The sequence below is a fragment of the Etheostoma spectabile genome, chromosome 3, assembly GCF_008692095.1.
Source record: "Etheostoma spectabile isolate EspeVRDwgs_2016 chromosome 3, UIUC_Espe_1.0, whole genome shotgun sequence".
NCBI lineage: Eukaryota > Metazoa > Chordata > Actinopteri > Perciformes > Percidae > Etheostoma > Etheostoma spectabile.
In genome coordinates, this window is record NC_045735.1 from 25705760 (window position 1) to 25728758 (window position 22999).

Below are 22999 nucleotides of genomic sequence, written 5' to 3' on the forward strand. Positions count from 1 at the left end.
TCAGCACATCATGAAGTATCCATCCCCTCTATTGATCCAAGTCTGTCTTGTATTAAAGTCTCCAGGTGCTTCCAGTTTTGCAGTCCGTTTCCTTTTGAACCTGTTTGCCAACCAAAGCCAGCCGGAGTGTGACAGACAACGACAGTAATGGCTCTTTGATGAGATGCTCAAACGTGAACACTGACTGACACCAAGGGCCTTGAGAGACGCACAGCATGTCAAAAGGGCCCTTGCATTTGCTCGGGTGTAAGGTTATAAATCTAGTCAACACACTTATTATTGCACATACACCATCATGGCATGTGTCAGGTCAAGGACAAGGCCAGAAGCAGTAATAATTTCATGCTGATAAACATTTTAACTTCCTACCTAATGTGTACTTACAATGATTAATTGTACATTTGTGGGCAAATGCAATAGTGCAATATTTGTTTTCAAAATTCGGAGGTCACAAGTTGCATGTGCACAATGACTCGACACATGGTGCAAAAAAATTGCATACGTGATAGAAAACATTTGAGCTTTAAACAAAAGCAAAAAGCGTGCTGGCATTTAAAGTGTTAAATCAAATATTTCCTCCATTTACTTCAAATATTACAGGAGGAATCAATGACCACTGTGAAGAAAGACAATATCATAGAGGCTTTAGGGCATGATATTTCATCTATTCATTTCATTAAATTTTCATGAACCTTATCTTTTTGGTAAAATTGTCTTCTTACCACCACAAACCATCATCTCAATTATGATTTGAACCTGCAGGCTTACATTTTATAGCCTAATTTTCACTAAAAACAATGGCGCTGATGAAGTGTGTTAGTGAAAATGTGTTTTTAAGTGCAATTATGCATCTGTTGTTTTGTTCCACTGATGTTCCTATATCCATGCCTTTGATCCATTAAGACCATGAATTTGCATGAGAAGGAAAATCTGTTTGATTCATACTTCAGGCTGTTTTGATCTCCATGTGACTTCTTGATCCCTTGGTTTTATGGAAAGTAGTAAAAAGGGCTTGTTTCTCTCTGCATGATGTTGCAAACATATTGATCCAGATTGTGCAAGTGGTGTACTTGATTGCATATAATGTCTGGCTCTCTGTAAGATACTGCAGATAGAAGTACACATACTGTAGCAGGTCAAGGTGCGGTATGTTTCGAATGATCAAGGCTGTCTTTCTACATAAACATGTGTCACTCCCCGATGTGAGTCGAGTGCAGATTTGAGTCACGCATGCTCAGATTTAAATGGTTTACGGCATAACGTGTCATACCCGATGGAGAGTTGAGTAAGACCGGCTCTGGTTGAGTGCAGATGTGAGTTGCGTATGCTCAGACGGCATAACGTGTCATACTAATTTGTGAAATGCATGAAACTTCTCATTACGAACAATAACAAAAGATGGGACTCATTTCAAAAATGTTTTAGCTACCTATGGTTGTTTGTTATGTTTTGAACTTAGTTAAGTACGTTCATTTTTACTGTACTGATATTACAGAAGTCTCTCAGTAGCATCTTGTATGCTACTTGTCGCAAAGTGACGCATGCGCAACTCAAATCTGCACTCGACTTACATCGGGGAGTGACACCATCAAACATGTTTCAAAAAGAAGGGTCCAACTGACCTGTTGTTGCTGTCTCCACAGTACAATACAAAAAGTAGTAATGTGGTCTCAGACTCATGCTTTAAGGCCTAATTGATTAAACTTTCATGCCAGTGGGTGTAAGACATTTCCACTTGCTGTGACTGCAGATTATTTTTCTAGTTATTTCTGGACTCTTTAGTTACTCCGTCTTGATTGCCTGTCAGCATACTGTATAATTAGGTGCAAACATGCATGTACCACAGTATATGTCACAAACCTCAGATTTTCAAGATGTGTGCGTAGTTTCCTCCTTGTATTCTTTGCTATTTCCTGAAGCTGTAGCAGTGAGACAACTAGTCTCACATTGCTAGACCATACTCCGGCTCTGACACAGAAAACATTGAGGGATAGGCAAAAAAAAAAACGCTCTAGCTTGATTGCATTTCTTTGAACCAATCACAATTGTCTGGGGTGGTGCTACTGTAGGCTAAGCTCAGGATGCAGCAACAGTGTCCTTTCAAAATAGATAGAGAGAACAACAAGAGGAGAATGCCTCATGCAACGCATGTCAGGCATTATCCCTGCACTGTGCGCAGTAAGGTCAGCGTTCTAACATAGGCAGAGCAGAAGGTCACTCTAAGCTAGACAGCAGCCTGCTACACAACATAAGTGCCACAGACTTTAAACAACAACGCACATTATATTTTCTGTGCTTTCGCTTTCCTTCTTCCTACCTGGACCCTTTCCTACTGCCACCCCGCTTCTATTCTGGCTTCCAGTTTCATATTCTCATGTATCTCTTTCTATCCCGCCCATGACTGCCATCCTCCCTTAGGCTCCCCACTAATTTGATCATCCCAACTGCGTATTGTCTGGCAGTAATTGAATTATCTCCTGGAAAATGAAGTCTGAATTCACAAGAGAAGCCTGTGATCTGCAGCTCAAAGTTAGCATAATGCATGTTGGTGCCCACAACACAAACAAACAAAAATTAATGAGTAAAGACAGCTCATTTCCTTTTTTGGTCAACTTGTAACTGACACCCTGTTATTGAGGCACCCAAAATACATATAAAGGCTATGGGCCAGGAAATTTGTATGGGCAAACGGTGGACCAGGAAATTAGTGTTGGAGCAACGGATAAAACTCAACACAAAGTTAATGAATGTTTCATTTTACACTACAAACACTTCTTGACATCTCTTCAAGACGCGTCACTGATTCAATCGAGAATGTAGAAGCAGTGTTTAATATCCACAGTCAGACTACTGTCAAAGGCTGACAGACAAAGATCAAAACCATGGTAGCAGGCATGAATGATACATTTGATCAACAAGTGATAATAGATGTGCACCGAATTTTGAACCTGGTGGATACATACAAGAGCATGTTTTAATTATAAATTTTGAAGAAAATATAGAAAGTAGACACACCTCTTAGGGGGTGTTCATGGGTTGTCTGTTACCTTAGTGTGAAGGGGTTTGGGAGGCATGTCATTCTTTGTGTTTTCCCTAGATTAGATCTGTTAAACCTAACTACAGAGAACATGTCACCAAGGTAAGTAGACTGGGAAATACAGACCCACAGATTTTTTTTGCTGAAATAAATTTGGCCAGTAGCCTACACCTAACAGCTTGATCTAGCGTTAAATTGTTATTTGTTTCAGCTTTTTCTCTCTAAAACAGGATTCTAAAGCAAAAAGCAAGCACATAACCGTATAAAAAGCTGTGCAAAAGGTACTTTCTGATGCCCTGCTGGTGGTTGTTGAGCACAGCTATTTCTGTGTAATCTGACATGAGAGGAATATGCCCTTCGTTTGCTTTCCAAGTTAGAGTGTGGTTGTCTCCATTGATCACCTTCTCCCTGAGATAGCCAGTCATCTCTGGCTCCAGGGTAGGCCTGATCTGAGGCCTCAAGCAGATCAGCCACACACTGGGCCACCCAGTGATTTCATCACCATGGCTTCCTGAGCCACTTTGCAATGCCAGCAGCAGTGCTCTAGGCTAGACTTGCTGTGTTACCGGTGTTACACGGTGTTCGGTCATACACCGATTACATTTCTTGCACACCGTACCCACCATCATTTTGCTTTTTTATTGAGATTTTTCGGCATCAGTGCCTATGCGAAAGTGTCCACTCTCTACACAGAGTAGCAGGATTTCACTCATAACGTGAGGAGACTGACAGGACGATGGGATTTGGTGTCAAGGTGAAAAGCAAATTGAAGAATCAGAACATTTATATCATAACAAATTAATAGTGTTTATGATATATAATAGACCAGATACTGAGATGATTGCAGAGCTCCATGCCGCTACGGTCTAAACAGCCCAGTTGGTTAACATGATATTTACGTTAAGTCTATGGTTAACATTGGCGCAGAAAAGAAGTTCACAGCGCCTCGCGGTGCTTCCGCCTCTTGTCTCAACCCGGCAGATGCCAAAATGGGCTGCATGGCAAATACAGAAGAGGCCATGACATAGGGCCAGACACAGCCGTGGTGTGTTTGTGGTATAATCTATAAAAACAGGTGTTGTCAGAAGTTTATTAAGCGGTGGGAAAATGTCCTCACTGTGGCATCCCTATTCTTGCCATGGCAATGTTCATCTGCCGGTTGGTTGATCCACCTCTTTGACCTTGTACTAAGTACAAAATATCAGGCTCAATCAAAACAACTCCCTTAGGTGTAGATCTGTCAACCACCATCTTCTAATTGCTGACATCCATTAATCATGGTGAGATTTATCAGCAGGGTCACCATGAAATATTAGGTACTGATGTACTGTCCAGTTTATTATACATGAGTTTTTTCTTTACACAATTCCATAAGAAACCAACTATCTAAACAGTCAACAAATCTATGTGCCAGCGGCGCCTTTCCTGTTCACCAGAGAGTTAGCTGTGGCACGCTGTGACGTCTACTGTGCGCCCTCAATACAGCAGGACAACTGAAAACACCTGCTATTACTCTCACACATGGAGCTCTAGAGCCTGAGGGCATCACTTGTAACAATTTCAAACAGGCATGACTTCCTCCATACACTTTGTAAACAGCATAAAATCATATCCACAAAATATGAATCAAGTGCTTTCTCTGTTGACTGAAACAGCAGTGTGTGCTTCAGTGATTATAAGGGATGACACCCAGTGAGACAGCCATCACACTCCCAGCCCGTTCCCCCAGCAACAACCCCTTCCCTCGTCTACTCTGCTCTTCTTTCTTTTCCTCTGTTCCAGCCGTTGCGACTAGTCAGTGACTTGAATTTAATCAGCCTTCATCCAAACAGAGAGGTGGCCCCGAGCAACATTGGCAGAGTGGGGAATTAGTGAACGAGGAGCATGGTCCGGTTTCTAATTATGAAGGCAATGTGAGACAGACAGTGCTAACATTGTTGTAATGGGCAACCTCACCCAGGGTTTCTGTGTGTGTGAGAGAGTGAGAGAGTGAGTGAGTGAGTGAGTGAGTGAGTGAGTGAGTAAGTGAGTGAGTGAGAGAGAGAGAGAGAGAGAGAGAGAGAGAGATACTGCCAAGTAGGTTGAGACCAAGGCCAGTCCATCTTAAATTTGAAGTGCTGATGAAGGAAGAAATCAAATGGAGACTGGAACCAATATCATCTCTGTAATTTAACAGACTATTATCTCACGCTGAAACAACATATTGCCCAGCAAACAGAAGCAACCCAATGTTTGCAACACCAGAGCCCCACTGTCTACTTCCTACCCTTCAGCCTCTCATGAAATGATAATGCCCAGTGCCACATTTCTTGTACACCATTCATATTTTCATATACTGTATATTTCACTTAACTAGTGTTACACACATTATATATAGCTTTTTGAAATTGAAAGCACAGGAATTCATGTGAAAGCTTTCAAAATCAATCAAAACCTACAACTTCCAAGGCAGCGTTCATTAAAAAGCATGTTCCTTTGAAATCTGTCTGCAGACTTCAACCATCCACCTACACAGAAAAGACATCAACACACAAAAACCGAAAAAGGGAAAAAACCTGCACGCTTAAACCAGAAAATTTACATAAACATTTGAATAAACATGATAAAAGAAAATCTTCCCTGAGCAAATCCACCACAGTAATTGCATTGAAGAAGATAATGGCGCTCCGCCTTTTCCATCCTGTTTGAAATTTAAAAACAGTTGAATGTAGAATCTTCGAACTTTTTCAACCTTGGATGTGGAGGCGTTCTGCTGACTGCCCCACAAATGAAATTCATTGGAATCTCCACCTCTCCAAGTCTTTCACAGCCACTCGATCACATTATATGTGATAAATGGTCCTACTCTGCAGAACAAATAATTATTTTCCTGAAATGTCCTAGGTTTCATTTTCCTGCATTTGCATAAGCTCAAGTAGATGGATGCCATTATTGAAATAGGTCCATCACGGCTGTCAGTTATCAAAACAGTGGGTGAGATTGCATGGTAACTTTTATCTTTCTTCAACATACATTCACAGAGTTTTCTATGATCAGCCACAGCTCCCAGAAACTCTATGCACTCCACGTCATCTACCCACCCACTGTCATTCTTTGCAGTCTCACAATGCCAGCCCACAAGGGCAGGATAACGTATTTGACTAATAGCTATTTCTACATTGGACCACAATTTATTTGAAAGAGATAGAACAGAATATAATCCACTTTATTGTCCCTGAGGGAAAATTTGTCTTGGGCATAGTGCTATGATATCTTGCTTCACAACACCAACATGTAACAGAAGAAAACATTCTAAAATTGACATAAAATCAATATGAAAAATAAACATGAGATCAAAAGATCAACAAAGCATCTTAGGACATAAATGAAGGACACATATGACATTACAGACAATACAACATCTTAAAAAGTGACTATAATAATTAAAGTGTGAAAAATGTATGTGTGCTTAATGCACTTAGCTCTGTTGTGCTAACATTTACTAATGGAGTTCAGCAGCTTGACAGAGGTTGGGATAAACTCATGAGCCGCTATGTGCTGAGACAATCTGAAATAGTTATATTTACAATCTTTCAAGGTTTTCATTATCTGACAAAACCATTATGGAACATATTTTACATAATTTGCGCTCAGTGGGTGAATTAATACAGTCTAATCAACTCAATATTTAATAATCTGTAATCAAAAAGAAATATGACATGAGAAAGATTGTGGACATAGTGTACTATTTCATCTCGGTGTGTGTGTGTGTGTGTGTGTGTGTGTGTGTGTGTGTGTGTGTATAATATCTTCCATTGATGTTTATGTACATGTTAAGTGAAAGATCAGTGGCAGAACATGTAGACACAAATAACTCTTGTTTGTCCCAGTATCTCATCAGCACACACTTGCTTTGTAATTAATGTTGCACTTCCTGTTTGAAGGTTCAAATCCATTAGGGAAGCTTAGCATATAGAACTCAAAGTAGGGAGATAAAAAGTGCTTTCATGACCACATGTGAAAGATGGCCATACACCTCACTCTTCCCTATTACATTACATTAAAAACATTATGTTCACAGGCAGGTCAAATATGCATTCAAAGGGTCATCACAACCTTCTGTCTTACACACACACACACACACACACCACACACACACACACACACACACACACACACACACACACACACACACACTTGGCTCTCTTCTACAGTCTTCTTCACTTTCATCGTGTCATTCATACTCTCTCTGTACTTAAAGTGCCCATTAATATCTATAATATTGGACGCTGTCCAGTCTGCTGCTGTTGGAACAGGACTGAACTGTAGACTGCAGCAGCACTGCCCTCATTCAAAGAGCATGTAGTAATATCTTCCATTACTAGGAGCTGGCTGCCATCTTGAGATTAAAAGTTATGGCATCATCAACAAGAATGTGCAATATTTTGGCTATGATCTTAGTGTTATTCAGTCCAACTAATGATTTAGTGATGACAATCTTATACTTAGCCATATTCCTGACAGACTGTTTGGGTGTAAAAATAAATTTCAATTTCATATAAACAAAATGTAAGGAATTGTGTCCCATTTTTGACTTACTTTTTAATTGGTCACGATAAATAATGCATTGGATTTCTTTGGGTAGAAGTCTTGTTTTACTTGAATAACTGCTGAAAATACAAAAAGACAGCCTTCTTTTATCCTGCCATGGATGCAGTGGTAGTTTCACTGTACCTATCCATCTTCAAACAAACACTAAACACAGTGTTAATGAGGAGATGACCAGCAGTGATAACATACGAGAGCTGTACCTTTTTCTCAACCAATGGAGGTTAATGAAAAAGTGGAGTGACAAGTAGATAAAGGGAAAGTAAATTAAATTGCCTACAGGTTGCAGGCCAAATGTAAATGAACAGTCTACAGGGAGGTAACTGACCGAGACGATACCCACATGCATGAGCCTACACGGACAAACACATGCCCAAATACCCGATCCCCAGCTGCTTCTGAACCAGATATATCATCTCAGCAATGGGCTCAACACAAAGCGCACCTGACTAAATACGATCAAAAAAGCATCCAATAGCAGACTACAGTTGAAGCAAACACCACACGCCTTCAAGTCTTGACATGTTTCAGGTCCTGTTTTGTTTACCCAGAGAGCCGCTTGCGCCTTAAAAAGCCATTACCTGATATTACTGTAGAGGAAAGAACAGAGGCGAACCACAGCTGTCCAGCCTGTCAGAGAATAAATCTGTGATAATAAAATGGCTCATAATTCAGGTGAAATTGCATCAGCAGTAAATCTTTTACACGTCAAAAAAACTACTACTGCTAAAGTATTAACTACAAAAATGCTTAAAAAGACACAGACACAGACAACATAAGAAATACAATGATAAACAACAATCAACATACACTTCCATATAGTTAATATTTTATTTGGAATGATTAAATGCTTTGCTAAACATTTACAATGTTGTGATGGAAACTGATTGCATAAAGTACTGTGGCTGTAAAATAACAGCAGTTATAATCATGTGAAACCTTGCTTTCTGAGAGCATAATGATCATCTATTATAAATGGAACCATTGCCTCTCAAATAGTGCTGTGCCTTGACATATCTGCACTCCAGAGTTGAGTTTCACATGCTCTCGCCAATCCCGCATGCTATTTTATGACAATTTGAATGCGGGACTATTATTCAGACTGCGACAGAAAAGAAGAAGATGTCTGAAGGACGGCGGTACAGTAGCCATCTCTAAAGTCACCACAAAATATGAAAGCTGTACTTGGAGCCAAATTGAGTGTTCTAATGCGGATGCTTTGTGCTGGGCTGAATAGAGATCTACTTGTAAGCTAATGTCCGAGATGTAGTGATTCATTTTGCATGATGCATTTGGGACTGATTTACACCGGTTTCTCCAGCCTCAGGAAGCAGAATCATAGCTCTACAAGTGTATACTTACTAACATACATTTTGTTCATAAACAATGTATAAAGCTATGACACAACTATATATTATATATATACACACACATATATATAAATAAAATGTTTCATTCTGTGTAAACAATACTTGGAATTCGTTTTTTTATGTGGTATGGATCCCGTTATTTTATTACTGTACAGCTTAATTAGGGTTTTAACCTCGAAGGAATATTGTATGTGTTCTGTCCGCGTTGTGTTCATAGTAAAATAAATCAGTACTTATTCAGAGTGTTGTCACATTAAGCCAAACATTGGTAAACTCGTGTTGGATGTACAGTTGCTTATAACGCAAAAAATATCATTGAATGGATAGTGTGGCAAAGGAAAATGTGCTGGTACCTAACCTTTGAAAATGGATTGATTGTCATTTGCCTTTCATATTGCCGATAATGTAATGCACACAGAGTGAAGAGGTTACCTTTTGTCACAATAACCAATATGGAGAACAGTGTTGAGTGGTAAATTCATTAAAACACACATATACATACATACATACATACATATATATATATATATATACACACACATACATACATACATATATATATATATATATATATATATTTTTTTTCTTCTTCTAGTATCACATTCCACAACAAATTACTGTAATTCCAGTAATGAGCGAGGGGTTGGAACCTGCAAATTGCCGCTTGTGGCTATATTTCATGTTAATGTTAACGGTTATTTTATGTCAGTATATGTCAGTAAGTTGTTGTGCTCAATACCGATTTAAATAGCTGTGCCATATGAGTGAGTGAGAATGATTGAGTGAGTGAGTGAGTGAGTGAGTGAGTGAGTGAGTGATTGAGTGAGTGAGTGAGTGAGTGAGTGTGTGTGTGTGTGTGTGTGTGTGTGTCTTTAGGTGATGCATGTTGTCAGATTTAGTTTTCAAGTTTCATCGTATCATGAATGTGAATGGATCATGGTATTTATAGTGTTTTTTATTGACATAACTATAATAAATTAAATAGTGTTGTGGACTCATGTACACCATAAAACCACCACTGTTACCGTTGCTTGTGATAATCTCTAAACTCTCCTAAAAGTTGATGCCCATATCGATTTGCACCTGTCCAGGTTGACATTGTCAAACGACTCTTTAAGACAGAGTGAGTACACTGGAAGTGATGCGTTTAACTTCACGTTTGTGTTTTAACATACAGAAATTGACAGCAGAAGCTCAGTAGCACTGTATCACAGTGGTCGTTTCAAATAAATGATGTTTATTTTCTTTGACACAACTTTCTACAACAATGCAGCAATGCTCTGGTCTGAACATCATTTAAACAGCCTGCTGCTGCCGGAGATGGTGACAGCATTAAGAAGGTGTCATGTCTTAGCTTAGTGTACAGAGCTTTTGGTACAGCTGCTGAATGCTGAAAAGCCTGTCTGGACTCTAGATGGACTCTGGACCTCTAGAATATGACTATTAAGTGCTTGTCAAATGATTGTGGGGCAGTTGAGGACTTGATGTCACAGCTAAGTGGGTCTCCAGAAGCATAAACTAAATCTATATCCAACTGGATTTAGTGTAAGCTCCAGAACGACAGTATTTGGAGATTCACAATGTTAATAGAGTGGAAAAAGCTCACGCTCCCCTAAGAAAAGGAAGTCTTAAAATGGACAGGATTACACTTCTACTGCAACAACTGGTCAAAGTCGATTAACACTTTCATCTACTAAACTCAGCATTTCACCTTAAAGCAGCAGGTAACAGAGATAAAGACAAAGGAAGACAGAAAGAGCCAATGGGGGGGGGGATAAAGACATAACAGAAAGAGACATAGCACAACACCCCCTGTGTCATCTAACAAGAATCTTCTTAATCACTCTGTGTTCATTTTTCATTTACAGAACACAAGCACCAATGAAGTGTGAAGGACTGAATCGAAACATGTTTGATCTCTTATCCGTGTTTATATAGCACTACAGTTTTACAACAGAATATAGACTTAATGCAAAGTAAATGCTACAGGAAAAATGCATCAAATCAGTCCTACTCATACTTGATAAATAATCCCCAATGATAGAGAGCGTTTGCAAGTAAATCTCACCTGTGATTTTTTTTTGTACTTAAACTTTATGAAAGCCTCAGTACAATAACTGTTATGATTGTCTTCTGTGTATTTTTGCATTTACAGAATTCAGAACAGTAGCTGCCCAGGGAACAATGGCTGGTAATAAGTAAAGCAGTGCGGTGCATTTATTTGTAAGATTGGAAGAAACTGCAATAAGGCCGAGCTCCTGAAGCAATATTAAGACATGAATAAAATACAGACAGTATTCTACATATTTCCTTTGCAACGTTGTTGTTTAAAACGCATTATGTGATGATGGCTTCTGTGGCTCTGTCTATTTCTCAACTGAAACACAAATTTGAGAGACTAAATATCCTTTAAGGAAAAAATTAAATGAAGGAAAAACTGAGGTGGTTGTTTTTGGAGCAAGAGAGGAACGATTAAAAGTCTGCGCTCAGCTTCAAACAACAATGTTAAAAACAACAGACAAAGCCAGAAATCTTGGTGTAGTCATGGACTCAGACCTGAACTTTAACAGCCACATTAAGACAATTACAAAGTCAGCCTACTATCACCTTAAGAATATATCAAGGGTTAAAGGACTTATGTGTCAACAGGATTTGGAAAAACTTGTCCATGCCTTTATCTTCAGTAGACTTGACTACTGTAACGGGGTCTTTACAGGTCTCCCTAAAAAATCAATCAGACAGCTGCAGCTGATTCAGAACGCTGCTGCTCGAGTCCTCACTAAGACCAAGAGACTGGATCACATCACTCCAGTTCTGAAGTCTTTACACTGGCTTCCTGTGTCTCAAAGAATTGATTTCAAAGTACTCTTGCTAGTTTATAAATCACTTAACGGTTTAGGTCCAAAATATATTGCTGATCTGCTACTACACTATGAACCACCCAGACCTCTCAGGTCATCTGGGACAGGTCTGCTTTCTGTCCCCAGAGTCAGAACTAAACAGGGTGAAGCAGCTTTCAGTTTCTATGCTCCTCATATCTGGAATAAACTCCCAGAAACCTGTAGATCCGCTGCTACTCTCAGTTCTTTTAAATCAAGGCTGAAGACCTTTCTATTTGATGCTGCCTTTCTTTAAATGACTAATCATTTCTTTAAATTTCTTATGCTGCACTGTAAATTTTATTCTTGTGTTTTATGTTTCTCTTTGTTTTTAACTGTCTATTCATGTGTTTTACCGGTTTTTAATGCTTGTGATTTTTAACTGTTTTTACTTGTGTTTTATCTGTTTAACTGATTTTGTGTAAAGCACTTTGAATTGCCTTGTTGCTGAAATGTGCTATACAAATAAAGCTGCCTTGCCTTGCCTTGCCTTGCCTTTAATGTTGCACTATTTGCTTCGATATAACTGCTGTCACAACCAGACAAAAAAAACCATCAAATTTAATTTTTGTAATAGGTGTTTGTCATCAATTAACTGAATGCCTAGAAGTGACTGACCTCTGGCTCTTTTCACTCTATAGAAAAATTTGTGAAAACTTGTTGGGATTTATTTTTCAGTAGCAAAACACTTTGATTAAGAAACACAAATACTGAAATATGACTGAATTTTCCTCACACCCTGTTGTTCAGTTCAACAATGACTTAAGGCCACTTTCCAAAAATCCATTTACATGTATCGCGTATGACCACATTCTTTTAGCAGTGCGTGTTTTCGTGAATGCGGCCTGGGCAGAAGGACCGGCGCCTACTCAGCTGTAAACGGAACATTCACTGGCTTCATCCACGACTACGGGTAGCTGTGTACTTTGGCCGTATTTGTATGTTTAAACATTAGTACTGGAATATTTCTTATGTCACAGAAACCACCGAGTGTGAATTATGGGTTTTGGATTATTGGTTGGATGCGATGTCAGCATTGTTCTTCCGGTTTCATTGGTTCTTCTTTATTTTAAGTTTTATAAAATGTACCGGAATTCACAAATATGTAGGTTATTGGGCTACAGACATTCCTTTCATTAAGTCGCAACTTCTGCTGTTGGTATTTAGCAAAACAATGTCCCCCATTATATTATTTAAAAACTTTAATTAGGAAACTGCAAAATCAGGAAATTGTGTCTTGAGCAGCAGTAACTTAACACACCACTCCTATAGGCAAACATGAAATGTAAAATAAAACATATATGTGAAAGTACAAACAGATATCTGATCAGATATCTCAGGACAATGTTAAAACCGGGTGAATACAGAGCCTGAGACAGGTTTATTTGTATATTTTTTATATTATCTTTCTCTCGTGTGTTCACTTGTGCTTGCGACACTCACCACAAACCCAAATCAACCTTTGACCAGAGGGCCCAGGACTGACTGCTGGGGCCTGCTCAGACGCCCACCTGTAGAGCTCTATGCCAGGATCTACTGAAGCCTTGGTAGCTTCAAAAACCTACCACAGTAAATCAAGTGCGTGTCATGTTCATGTGTGGTCTCTTCTAGTTTAAATTTAGCCACATATAAATGTCATATAAATTGGGCCAGGAGTGGAACACGCGCTAGTACAGTGATGCAATTTAAAGCCAAGGTCTCATCCCTAAGCCTGTACAGATTCCTGCCAGCTGCTCTGTGGGGTTTGTATTGTGACTACTCTGTCCTTGTAAAAGCTACATTCACACAATACCGGGACATTTCACTTCTGCAAACATGCTGAAGGGTTCTTTCAATGCTTTGCTTTCCCTCTCAACACCGTCTTTATGCACGTGTTTGGGTACACCTACACTGACAAAATAGTTGCAAAAAAATTCTATTACTTTTACCTCATATCACTCTGTGTTTAGAAGTTGCTTCATGCTTAAATCTTTAGTGCATAACGTTTTGATATTAATGAACACACATTCAACACATTACATTCAAGCCATTGCCAAATGAGTTGCTACAAAGCTAATTAAGACTATCTGCGCTACACAATTCCTTCTGTATTTCTCAGTAAGTTCAGAAGACTTTGGTGCCCGTTGACTTTCCCGCACAGAAACTAAATCAAATCAGAAATTCTTTATTGATCCCCGAAGGGAAACTCTGTGTTGCAGTTTCACACATTTCAGGCCAGTGTTTTTGCACAAAAGAGATATTATTGTCCAGTTTAAACCTCTCTAAGTGTCTGTGTGTCAGACAGATAATTAGCTCTTCTAAAGAGTCCTTCGTGTTTTTTTATTCCTCCGTGTCCTCCTTGGCTAGTAGCAACTGCGTGGAGGAGGGGGGGTGGCCATTGCACAGTCACGAGAGGCTTGTATTATGTGGACGCACCAAAAGGGGATATTGGGGGCGGCAGAAACTGTAGCTTTAAGCAATTAACGTGGCAAAAAAAAATCAAATAAACAAAGTTGTGGAATGTGTATTTTTCCTACAGTACATGTTGAAAGGGAAAAAAGTTGCTGTGTGCCGAACAATAGTTTCTATGTGTTCATGAACTTGGTATTCACAATCTAAAGTAATGAAATGGTGGGTTACTACGGGATTTCATGCATTCCGGGTGCTTTATTGCTTTATACAAAGTAGGCAGTTCCTTTTAAAAGAAGTTACCATTGGTCACAGGTAGCCATGTTGAAGGAGAAAATGACTTAGCATTTAGGCCAAAGCCTTTGTAGGGTCATCACTGATGGAGCAGTAACTGTAAGCATGAGCATTACCCCTTGGGATCGAGACACTACACCTTATTGGTTGAACACATAAATCTCTCAACAGCACTCCTTAATCATTTCCATTACATGGCCAAACCTGCACTCAAAATCCCACTATGGCCACGCCAAGACCCGCCCTTCGAAGCAGCTCAATTGGGTGTGGTTAGGCATTTGACCTTGAGTGGTTAAGATTAGGGTTAGGGGATTGGTCAGGGGAAAGACCTGTACATGTAAGCATAGCCGCCTGGCCAATAGTAGTGTAAAGGCTTTTGAAGCGAGGGTCTTGCAGTGTGTCAGGTTGTGAATGCTTAGCAATGATCAAAATGTTTTCACAACTTGGGGATTTAACCGGAGGGCTATAGTTATTGTAAATTAAAAAAAAAAAAATTCAGCTTTTCAAAACTCAAAAGCAACATTAAATCTATGGAATGAGATGATTCTGTATAAAGCTTTGATGTAATGTTTCCTTTTTTTGTTGAATGTGATACTTCTCAGCCAAGCATTCTGCAGTTATGTTCTGAAGTAAAACAAAAAATCTCCTCCCTCGCTCTCGTTTATCTGACCCTCTACTCTTTCTGCCAAGTGCTCTGCAGCAGCAGGTGAATACATGTAGGGCACTTTGTAGAGCACCAGCGGGAGTCTACAGCGGTGAGTGAGTTAACTGCTTAGTGCGACAGAGTAGCATGTCAAGAAGGGTCAGGGTGTAGGAGATATCAGATGAATACTGTCAAATGAACAACATGACAAGTGAGGTGACCTTTGCTGGTCATTGTACTAAAACATGTTTAGAGATTCCAGGGGAACAATATATTGACAATCTAGATGGGAATTTATGTTCCCTCAAATCTAAAGGCTGTTCTGTTTCCTGCTTCAAGAGGACACCTCTGGTTCGCAGTAAACTTGATCCTCTTTTGGCAAGGCCAGCCCTGAACATGCTTCCAATAATAAAAGTTGATTAAAATTTTGGGGAAACTCATTGCTGCAAATCAGTCGCTAAATAATCTAAAAGTAAAATGTGAAAAGTACAGAAGTTAACAAAAAATAATGAGCTCTAAATATGCTCTATATTATCATAGGAGTAAATCCACAATTTTGATACAATTTTCACATGCTCTGCAGAAAAAAACTGTAAAGAGTATCCTTAATAATGTTGCATCTCTCCTCAAATGTATATTGAATCTTGTTTATAGGGGAAGAGACTACATATTTCATAAATAGTCCAAGTGTAGTGACATGTAGTGTCCAAAAGTGAATGTTGCATGTGTGTGGCTGCTGTAGTGTCAGTGTTCTGTACCTGCATGTTTCTGTCCCTCCCCTGGGTCCCTTCTCAATGATCCAGTAACAAGCCATCTGTCATTGTCATTGTAATTAATCTGGTGCTATTTAGTGGATAATGAGATGCTGTCGTGGGTTTTGTGCAGCTTCACTTCCCAGAGACTTGTTTCCTGTCTCCGTCAGAGCAAGGAGGAGAAGGAGGGGAGGAGGTGGGAGAGAAAGGATGCAATAGAGCCGTACTGCAGCATGGTGGCTGCTGCAGGTGTCGGTGTACAGATGGCTAGGATATTTACTCGCCGACATTTACCTGCTCTGAGAACACCGCTCATCACTCAAACATCACACGCTCCTGACATTGATGTGTTTAAAGCAATCTACAAATATTTATGTCTTGGGTCTAATACTTGTCTTTCATCCTCATAGGACATGTCAAACGTGATTGGTGTGGAGATGGTTTCAAATTATGTGAGGAGGAATAAAATGCAACCTGAGCATGATTGTGCTGACTGTTCCATATTTATCAGATTATTTATGGGAAAGGTGAAAATTCTACTGAAGCTAATCTGACAGAGTCAGAGCACCAGCCAGCTCTCCGAAAAATCTTTTGCAATCAAACGTGAAAATTAAATGCTGCACTAGAAGGGCTGCTCCTGCTCGGGATAGAAATTGCCCTGCCACATGTAATATCTCATGCAAAAGCATTGCTCTCAATATTCACATCATTTGCTTCCTTTGCTCTAAAAATAATTCATAGTGAAATTGTACTGCTGGGGAGATGAATACCTGTTCACTCTCTGACAGGGAGAGACGGTGTCAGGGCCTGTGAAATTTCACACGTGAACATCATGAATATAGGTGATATTCTATCTTTCACAATGACTTTGATATATTACCTGCCTCTGTCGTTATTGGTATATCTCACAGTTTTTTTAACACTTTACAACAGATCTGTGAATTGATCACACCTACCAAATAAATACAAAACTGAGCGGTGAAGGCAGACAGGAGCAATTTGATGGACATAAAAAGGGTTCTATTACCTTACACAGAACCCCCTTTCTTTTTTAAATATAAAATAAAATCGATTGATGCAGTCAAAGAAAAAGAGCGATGAAATGGTACAGACAGAGCCGTGAAAATAGAATGATTAAGTGAACGCATGAAGTTTGACAGTCAAAGGAATGGAGTTATTAAACACAATCTACTTTATTAGGGTATAAACGGCAGCATCACTTTCCTTCTCAATCATGTTAGCTGCTGACAGCCAGCCACCACCGTTGTGATCCAATCAACTCCAAGGAAATGAGGTGAGGACATGACCAAGCAGAATCTGAGAATTCGAGGGGATGAATAAATTACCTTTGTAAGCCCCGCTGGTCTCTTCGTTTTCCACTTATTTACTGCCAAGGGCTTTCACTATAAGCATTTGTTACCAAACTAATTTCAGTGATACATCCAAGGGGGTGAGCAAGCCTCCACTAAGCGTAGCTCCTATGGTGCCACTTGTATGCTACCAAGCACTCACCCACTGTTAGTATACCATTTACTGCCATTCATTTTGACGTCACAGTGACAGCAAATGACTTTACTTGTGAAGCGTTTAAAGATTATTTGTCCATGGTTTATTTCTAAAGAAACACTACAATGTATAAAAAGCTCCATTACCTTATACCTCAAATTATGGCTCCGTAGCAGATGTTTTTGTAAAAATAGGCTAATGATTTCGTCATAACCACGCGACTTACTGTCGCAGAGTAGTGGAATTACCGAACAGTACAGGATAAGCTTGCAGGCCATTTGGACTTACATTAGCTGTTTGGATTTAATTACAAATGTTAACTAGTGTTTTAGTTCGCAATAATTAGCCTGTGCCTATGTTGTCTGCTAACATATACTACGCTTTTTCCAATTTCCTTGCGGGAGTCATCCCAAAAGGATTAATAAAGAGAAGTCTAAGCTCTCCGTCTCTGCAAGATTCAGAGTGACTGAGATTTCTCTTGGCACGGCTACCAGAAGACTTACAACCTTTCAGACAGGTTGCTTACCACACATCTACGTCGTCAAACTCAGAGGCTGCGCAGTAACACTCAGCCATCACCGGAAAAGTGTTTCTAATAGACATCACTGGTCTCCGTTGAAATCAACAGGGTCACATTGTCCATTTCTGTTACTGTCTATGGATAAATCCCACCCATGCTCTCCGTTTACCAACAGCGAGATGAGTAAGCTAACCCACTGTCGAATCAACAACCATTTCACACGTGCAGAGAATGTAAAACACAATCACTCAAAAAAGCATCACATAAGGTATCATTTAACAAAAGAGCTGGCTGATCCAGTGGTGAGTAGAGGACTCACCTTTGTGTCTACAAGAGCTATGGCTGCACTCTTGTTGGCTAGATTGATGGTTGACACTGGAAGGTAGTCTGTGGGTGCTGGAGTCAAGCATCATTACTGAGGCCAAGCGCCCCAGGTATGTGGTTAATGGCAGTAAAGAGAGCAGTGTGCATGTGTGCCAGTTGCTCAATGAGGCTCTTCAATGTGTTGGGGGAAAAAAAAGGAAAACAAGTGGTGATCACTCTACTGAGCTACAATGTAAAGTGATCATCCAAAGTCATTCAAAGCATGCAAATACGTCTATTTAAACCTTTGAGCTGAATTAAATTATATCATTAGGGACCCAAGATTCTCATTAGTTCTACATTATAGTGTTCAGAGATTCTAGAAAGGGAGCACATTTTATTAAACTAAATTTTATACATGGTTTTATGGGAGTTTTGGATGATGATTAGCAGTCAGAAAACACTCTGAGATCAAGGCAGACTGAAAATGTGATCTACAGTTCCAATGTGTGTTCTCATTAAACTTGTGTAAGAATAAATGCCTGCAGGAGGCTTACCAGTGTGAGAAACTACTCTTAATAAGATTGAGTACATACCAACCATAATGAATCCAAACGGGGCTGTTTCCTTAAAAGTAACAATCCTGCTGGGGAACCCAGCCCAGGTGAAATGAAACCTGTGGTCTACAGTGGATGAGAGCTGATACAAGGTGTCATGGACAGTGATATGACAGTTCTTGCGGTTTGTTAAACACACTCTGTGCGTTGCTTCTCCCTTGCATAGGCAGCTTGCTGATGTCTGGGCACATTAATCAGAGTGTCATTACAGCAGAAGAGTTATAAATGAGCTACAGTACTGTTGGAGATTGGGGACCGCTGGGACATGTAGAAACCTGCAGCTCCCATCTTGTAAGTGGCGGGGGCTGCTGCTGCTGCTGCTGCAGCACATATTGTACACAATTTTCAAACCATCACAAATACCCACAATCTGCTAGTACAATAACTCCAAAGACTCCCATTTACACAGAAACATTATCACATCCATTTTTGGGAAACTACAGGAATAACATTTAGGGACCGAGCACAAAAGTGCCAGGAAAGTGCGAGGAAGCTATTGTTTTTAAGGGGATTATTTTTTCGAGGGGGTTGGGATGATTGAAAACTCACTAAATTGGCAAACATGTCAGACCTGGCAAAAATTGAAAAGTTCTGCAGTAATTTGGATGGTGTAATCCTCTGACTAATGTGACCCTAAATTGCAAAGGAATATTCAATAGCTTGAACAATGACGTCACAAATCATGTGACAACTCGCCATTTTGGACCAATTACAAGTATGGAACATTTTGAAACTCTTCCAAGAGGACTCAACAGATCCTTCTCAAATTGGGACAGCACAGTAGCCTGTCAAGACTTTCCTGATGCCAAATTGCAACGCTTTTGTATTTTCGTAGAACAGTGTTGGCGTGGCGAGGCAGACAAATGCATGTTTCAGCATAACACAGGAAGCTGTTGTACTTGTAACTTCACTTTACATTGTATAATCTGCCTGACACTTCACATGCATAATAGGAGTCCAGACCTGGAGATATCTCCACGTCCATACTGAGTCAGGGTCATAGCACCACGTACTGATAAGACAGGAAGTCAGCCTGATGTGACAAGCATCATCCGATTAACATGTGTTCATGGTGTGGTCTACATATGAAATACTAGCGCCACATAATGGACAGAGGAACTGTTACCGGCAACATGCTAGTACCCCCCAACGTGCAGGGAGGGGCGATGGCCTGTCATCACTGCTTGCAGCTTTAATTTTGATTTAATGTTTTGACACAGGATTACAGGTATTGCGCATAAACTAGACAATGCACTCAATGTGATCAGTGTGATCCGAATTTATGCAATAAAGGAGAGTGAGTAATAGAGATGAGATAGAATATGGTAAACAAATGGATGAGTGACTCAGCTAATGTTCCACTGCAGGAAAAACTGTCTGTTAAGTCACCCATCTGTACTTTATAACAGTTAATGCACTCATTCAAAAGCAAATATTAACATATGATCTGCCTTAGAGAATAAACTATACTATTTAGGAAACGTGTTTCCTAACTGATATCTGAACACTTCTAAACCATGACATTGCTACACTAGCGATCCACAAGATACTGTAATTGTCACAGTTCAAGAGTCATCTGAAATACAGTATATTTCAGAGGAAATTAGAAGAGAGGAATTTTGAAATACAATTTTTTTAACATATATTTGGCATGTGCAAAGAGATAATACATGACAGGAACACAGGATTGTAAATTGTAAATTGCATTTTCACTAATGAGATGCCGTCTGTTTTTACCACATAAAGAGAACTTTAAAAGGTCAATCATCTCAATTACAATGCCGTAAAAGATGTGGAACATCCTTAGCTGCTGTTTATCTAGGGCAAATGTTTGACCTTTCAATCTGAACACAAGAGCAGAAAACTACTAAAATACCGCAGAAAAAGCACATCTTACCCGTGTTTTGGGTTTTAGACCCTAAAGACAGGGAACAGGGTTGCAAGGAGGAGGAGCCAATACCAAAACCTCTAATCCATTCTTTCCCTGTCCATTGCAGTAATCCTCGTTTTCATTGAACGAGATGCATGGAGAGATACGTTGCTACAGCCATTAAATAGGGAAGGGGACCCGAATTACATTTAATCGATCGATAATGCCACCGCCGATAGGCTGTCCTTAACATTGCAGTTACATGCTAACAGCAATTAGCTCATAAATGCAACACAAGAGGAAAGATAAAGTACTAATGCCCATTTAACACACACACACACACACACACACACACACACACACACACACACACACACACACACCTCATATCCTAAAGCAAGCCCCTTCAGCTTCTTGCAACATGGTTGCCTGATTGAATAGTTGCATGCCAATTGGATTAGCGTGACTGTGTGAATGTCAACAAGCTCCACAGCAACAATTAAAACAAACCTCAAAGACAAATGACTCAATGAATGGATAAGCTCTGCGAGTACTAGAGCAAAAGAAACATTTAGAGGATCAGTATGAGGAATGAGCGCAATGTTTCTGTGATCCTGTTAGATAACATTTATTGCAGAGTTTTTAAAAGGTCAAACATCTGAATTAACATGCCACAAAAAAAACTAACATCCTCAGCTGTTTATCCAGGGCAAATCTGCTTGACCTTTCAGCTTGAATGAAAAGTGTATTTAACTGATTACACTATAAGTTCTAGGGTGAACACTGCTGTGAGTGTCTAAAACCTACATTAACTGTATAACAGGCCTACTCTACACATGCAAAGTATCTTCATTCCCACCACAATTTCTGCAGTTGAACACAATTACAACACTGACAAATGAGAATAAGGTAAAGTTGTATGTTTGTGTTTAAGTGGGTGTGATAAAGATAAAATAAGATCAATTCTGCACATACATCAATCTGCATAACTCAAAGGTTTAATTGGAGAGCAGTTAAAACAAAGCTAATCCTATATGTTGTATGTGACAAAGAAACGTCTATAATTATCTATATCAAATACATTGTCCTGATCTCTTGGAAATATGAGCACACTTCCTGTGGAATGAAAAATAGCGTTGCATTAACATTGGGCATTGTAAGGTAATATATTCTTAATTAATGTATGTATAAAACCGTTGAAAAAGTATGTCTATTGGCAAAATGTTAGGTTGAAACATCAATCTTACATGCAGTGGTTTGTATAAATAAAACATATATTGCATCCAAAGCATTAACATACCTTTTGTGTAACATGTAGTAACATGTAAAAAAATAAAGCTGTCTGATGACAATTGGCAATTTCTTTATAAAAGCCTTTGTTTTAGGACAAAACTGAAAGAATAGCCAAACATTTCTGCCAGAGGAGATAGTTGCAGTACATTCTCCATCAAAACAGGAAATTAATGCCATGTGTACATTTGGGTCATGGAGACCGCTGGCAGACAGAAGCCAAGAGGCTGTTTTCATTCAAATGTACAACAATTCCTGTGCTGCTCAGTTGGTTTAAGCATCCAAAAACAATCGGCTTCTCCTGGGCTGAGACACAGTCCAGAGACACAATAAACTAGTCATGCAAAATGAATTGTAACAAGGCCTAACAAGTCATCTGTAAACTACATATAATACTATTGCTTTTGACCTATCAAGTATTTTTAGAATGTAGTATACCCAAAACAAGTCAACATCAAATAATTAAAACTGAGGACCATGAGGGGACTTTTGCTTTCTTGACAGAGCAACACAATTTACATTACTCGGCATTCATTAATTAGACTACGAAAAGGCATCCCAGTGGTCAGGAGTCCTATTCTGGATAAATAGGCTGAAACTGTAAACGTAGCGGGATCCTAGCAAGTATTTTTTAAAACAAGCTTTTGGAAAAAAATAAATAAAATTGATGCCACTTGGCATGCAATAAGGACTGGGCAATATATCAATGTTGTAATGATATTGCAATATGAGACTAGATATCGTCTTAGATTTTGGATTTACTGTATTTGTAATAAGGTAAGTGTTGTCTTTACCGGGTTTTACTGGCTGCATTACAGTAAAGTGATGTAATATTCTGAACTTACCGGACTGTTCTCGCTCGTCTAATTTTTACCTTTACCCACTAAGTCATTAAATAATTTCTGGAGAATATTTATAAAAATCTCATTGTGTAAATAACATT

The 22999-nt window shown here is 39.3% G+C and overlaps 1 protein-coding gene and 1 long non-coding RNA gene across 2 annotated transcripts in view; one reads left to right on the forward strand and one right to left on the reverse strand.

The window, feature by feature from the left end:
- The window catches only part of grik4 (glutamate receptor, ionotropic, kainate 4), a gene marked incomplete in the record, with an annotated part of 296905 nt that overhangs the window by 228825 nt on the left and 45081 nt on the right, over positions 1-22999 (reverse strand).
- LOC116679139 (uncharacterized) overlaps positions 21197-22999 on the forward strand; it is a 13335-nt gene continuing 11532 nt past the window's right edge. The window contains exon 1 of the long non-coding RNA XR_004329454.1: positions 21197-21206. This is a non-coding gene — a long non-coding RNA (uncharacterized LOC116679139). The remainder of the gene's footprint in view (positions 21207-22999) is intronic.